Genomic DNA, 5052 nt, shown 5'->3' with positions numbered 1-5052 from the left:
GCCCTTCGGCCCACATTGCCTGTGCTAACCTAGATCCTTTTGCCTGCATTTGGCCCATATCCCTCTACCACCACCACCACCACCCCAGACACCCACCAACTTCTGTGTAAAATACCCGCCCCACACATCTCCTTTACACTTTGCCTTTCTCACCTAAAAAACGAGGTCTCACACCCTTTGATATTTCCATCCTGGGAGAGAGAACCTGACTCATTGATTATTGAATGGGGCTAGAGGGGCTGAATGGCCTCCCCTTCTTCTGCAATCACCCCAGTGCTCAAGGGTGGCACAGCAGGTAGAGCTGCTGCCTCACAGCGCCAGAGACCCAGGTTCGATCCCGACTACAGGTGCTGTCTGTACGGAGTTTGCACGTTCTCCCCGTGACCTGCGTGTGTTTTCTCCAAGATCTTCGGTTTCCTCCCACACTCCAAAGACGTGCAGGTTTGTAGGTTAATTAGCTTGGTGTAAGTGTAAAATTGTCCCTAGTGTGTGTAGGATAGTACGAGTGTGCGGAGATCACTGGTCAGCGCGGACTCGATGGGCCGAAGGGCCTGTTTGCGCGCTGTATTTGTAAAACGAAACTACCATCAAAGATGGAAACTTCTTCATTGTGGGATTAACACAATGAGCTCAAACCAAAGGAAGGCTGATTATCCCAATGGGACAGGAATTAGAGCTGTCAAAGCTCCCAGCTTTAATTTCCTTGTAATAATAATAATGGATGGGATTTATATAGCGCCTATCTAATACTCAAGGCGCTTTACATCGCATTATTCATTCACTCCTCAGTCACACTCGGTGGTGGTAAGCTACTTCTGTAGCCACAGCTGCCCTGGGGCAGACTGACGGAAGCGTGGCTGCCAATCTGCGCCTACGGCCCCTCTGACCACCACCAATCACTCACACACATTCACACACATTCACACTCAGGCAAAGGTGGGTGAAGTGTCTTGCCCAAGGACACAACGACAGTATGCACTCCAAGCGGGATTCGAACCGGCTACCTTCCGGTTGCCAGCCGAACACTTAGCCCATTGTGCCATCTGTGTCCCTTGTACACATTGGAGCGCTGATAGGGACGGAACATTGCATTCATTATTGCTTGAATGGCCATGCCTGTAGATTAGTAATGAACAGTGTGTGAATCCGAGGCTCCCCATCACTGGCACACACACACACAGAACAAACCGCACACCGATTCATTCGTGTCAACGTCTTTTACATCATTTATACTCTCAAATTTACTGAAACAAAAGTTTCTCTTGACCCTTGAACAGAGCATTGCTCCTCCCCACTGTGTTTCACTTGCAGTTCACATCAGAACCTTCATTAAGCCGCCATGCATTATGCATGAGGAATCCTACATTGTGTGGGGTGGGGCAGTACCACTGAACAGCCTGGGCTGACCGATCCATCATGCATACGAGAGAACTGCAGATGCTGGAAAAATCGAAGGTAGACAAAAATGCTGGAGAAACTCAGCGGGTGAGGCAGCATCTATGGAGCGAAGGAATAGGTGACGTTTCGGGTCGAGAGCCTTCTTCCCGCCCCCCCACCCCCACATCAGTCTGAAGAAGGGTCTCGATCCGAAATTGGTGTCAGGGGTTATGGGGGGAAGGCAGGAGAATGGGATAAAGACGGAAAGATAGCTCAGCCATGTTTAAATAGCGGAGTAGACTTGGTGGGCCGAATGGCCTAATTCCGCTCCTATCACTTATGAACTAATGTTCTTCTGTGGGCAGGTGATCTATTTGATGCATTGCAGTGGTTTCAGAAAATAACTTGTTATTGCTGGTCACACCTCCCCAAGAGCCAATCTTCTCCTGAGATCATTGCTAAGAGGAGAGCTCCTGTCCCATTGCAATCTCTCCACCACTGTGCCATTGATACTGTGGACAACTTCATTAACCCCTCAAGTCATCCAGAGAAGAAATCAGACTTTCTTTTTTGAAGCTGAACATAAACATAGAACATAGTCTGAAGAAGGTTTTGGCCCGAAACGTTGCCTATTTCCTTCGCTCCATAGATGCTGCTGCACCCGCTGAGTTTCTCCAGCATTTTTGTGTATCTTCGATTTTCCAGCATCTGCAGTTCCTTCTTAAACATAAACATAGAACAGTACAGCGACAAACACAATGCCCGTGCCGAATATGATGCCAAGTTCAACTAATCCCCTCTGCCTGCATGTGGTCCATCTGCCACCATTCACTGTATATCCACGGGCCTGTCTAAAAGCCTCTTATACACCACTATCATATCTGCCTCCACCACCACCCGTGGCAGCGCGCGTTCCAGGCACCCACCCACCCTCTGTGTAAAATACCTGCCCACACATCTCCTTTAAACTTAGTATGTTAGTATGATACGCGCGTAAACAGGCCCTTCGGCCCACCTAGACCGTGCCGACCAGCAATCCCCGCACACTTAAGCCCCTGTCCCACTTAGGAGACCTAAACAGCAACCTCTGGTGAGCTTGCACGCCACCCAAAAAAAAATCAAGGTGGAGGTGACCTGCAACCTCCTACCACCTCCCACGCATATGTTGAAAACCTTCCTCCACTATGAAGAAAACCGGCTTCGACTAGACCTGCGACTAAAGAATTATCGATGTTTAAAACGGCAACCTATTTTTAGTCGAGGCCGGTTTTAAACAGCAGCAACCTAGATGAAGCCTCGACCACGCGGAAACCACTTTCAACCATTAGGGAGAGTGACCAAAACCTCCGGTGACCTGATGGAAACATTGGGTGGTGGGCAAGGTCACCAGAGGTTGCTGTTTAGGTCTCCTAAGTGGGACAGGGGCTTAAGTGTGCGGGGATCACTGGTCGGCACGGACTAGGTGGGCCGAAGGGCCTGTTTACACGCTGTATCTCTAAACTAAACATGCCAACTCACTCATATAATGGCATCATGCAGAAATACCAGTGGTGGGAGTGTGGTGAACTCTACGCAGCGCACAGGCAGCTGTTATATACTCCTTGTACCTCATGCAATGAGATGGCAGCTGGCCAAGTCCCTGGCAGGTACTGGATGTGCTTATAACATCTGACACTTGCTGCAGGCCCATCTGCTGTTATCAGGCAAGTGAACCATCGTACCACAACCAGAGAGCAGTCCTGAATTACTATCAGACTATCTTTGATTGGACTTTGGACCCCCCCCCATCAGTCTGCAGAAGGGTTTCGGCCCGAAACGTTGCCTATTTCCTTCGCTCCATAGATGCTGATGCACCCGCTGAGTTTCTCCAGCATTTTTGTGTACCTTTGATTGGACGTTGCTGGCTTTACCTTGCACTAAACGTTATTCCTTTATCATGTATCTGTACACTGTGAATGGATCGATTGTAATCATGTATTGTCTTTCCGCTGACTGGTTAGCACGCAACAAAAGCTTTTCACTGTACCTCGGTACACGTGACAATAAACTACACTGAACCGAACATCTGGCGTGTGCAAGCTCAGGACATACACAGCTGTAAGATGAAGGATGGATTTTGTGGTCGATTCCGCTCTGAATCCACAAATGTACACACATTCATACGCTTAAGAACTGCAAGAGACAAATGTATCTTTCTCTCGCTTTAAAAAGACTTTTAATAATGCAAACTCTTGTTAATAATTAAAAACCACTAAGAAAAAAAAAAAATATTCACCAAAGCAATGAACTGCTTGGTGTAGGAGTCCCTTGAGGGGCAGATTAACATTTCTAGTGACGTGAGAGAGAGAGAGAGGAATCGCAGGAAGCATCGCTAAAGGGAATGGCAATAAATGGTGCAGACACTAAATCAGTCTTTGCTGCTATTGGCAGCTGTTTAGCAGTATCCCGGTGTGCTGGTTGCACCGAGACTTCCAGCACAGGGGAACGTTCAATAAAACACTCATAAGGACGCTCCCTTTTTTAGTTTTTATAGTTTTAGAGATACAGCACAGAAACAGGCACTTCATAGAAACATAGAAACATAGAAAATAGGTGCAGGAGTAGGCCATTCGGCCCTTCGAGCCTGCACCGGCATTCAATACGATCATGGCTGATCATCCAACTCAGTATCCCATCCCTGCCTTCTCTCCATACCCCCTGATCCCTTTAGCCACAAGGGCCACATCTAACTCCCTCTTAAATATAGCCAATGAACTGTGTGGCCTCAACTACCTTCTGTGGCAGAGAATTCCACAGATTCACCACTCTCTGTGTGAAAAATGTTTTTCTCATCTCAGTCCTAAAAGATTTCCCCCTTATCCTTAAACTGTGACCCCATGCTCTGGACTTCCCCAACATCGGGAACAATCTTCCTGCATCTAGCCTGTCCAACCCCTTAAGAATGTTGTAAGTTTCTATAAGATCCCCCCTCAATCTTCTAAATTCTAGCGAGTACAAGAATAAGCCCCCCCCCCCAAGTCCACACCGACCAGCACATACACTTTGTAGGTTAATTGGCTTGGTGTAAATGTAAATTGTCCCTAGTGTGTGTAGGATAGTATTAGTGTAGGGGGTGATCGCTGGTCTGCGTGGACTCGATGGGCCGAAGGGCCTGTTTCCACGCTGTATCTCCAAACTATATTAAACCAAACTTCCAGAGGCCCAAGCTGAAGGGCAATGTCATCGCTCAATAGAACACCAGCCGTGCCCACAAACCCATGGCCATGTACCTGTTAAACATCACACACGGGAGGGACCCAAATAAAAATATCATCAGAAGATGTGATGGCGCAGGTTTTTAATATAAAAACATGTTCATCAACAGGGTCTTTAAAAACATCATGGGTGGGACAACTCAGTACTATATAGATATATAAATGTAGAATACAGATACATATATCTATATAAATATCTCCAGCAGGATACCTTTATAGATATAATGTATACACTTACACAGAAATTGATCCAGGCCAGCCAGATATAACAAATATCAAACATGAAAGGAAATGTATTACTGGAAGGTTCTCCAATTATGTTCAAATCTTTGTTCCGTCAGTTAACTCTTATACGCTTTTAGTTTCTATTTTCAATAAATATCAAAGGCTTTGCCTTCTTCTGAAATGAGTGTAAATGTTG

At 46.7% G+C, this 5052-nt stretch overlaps 1 protein-coding gene across 1 annotated transcript in view; it reads right to left on the bottom strand.

Moving 5' to 3' along the window:
- Window positions 1–4699: 4699 nt before the first annotated feature.
- The window catches only part of LOC116967774 (leucine-rich repeat and fibronectin type III domain-containing protein 1-like protein), a 98339-nt gene continuing 97986 nt past the window's right edge, over window positions 4700–5052 (bottom strand). Inside the window, exon 3 of the mRNA XM_033014379.1 lies at window positions 4700–5052. This exon is cut by the window's right edge and continues 1259 nt beyond it. The gene's annotated coding sequence lies outside the window, so the exon portion shown is untranslated.

This window comes from Amblyraja radiata, chromosome 41, assembly GCF_010909765.2.
Source record: "Amblyraja radiata isolate CabotCenter1 chromosome 41, sAmbRad1.1.pri, whole genome shotgun sequence".
Lineage (NCBI taxonomy): Eukaryota > Metazoa > Chordata > Chondrichthyes > Rajiformes > Rajidae > Amblyraja > Amblyraja radiata.
This window is presented reverse-complemented; position numbering and strand designations above follow the sequence as displayed.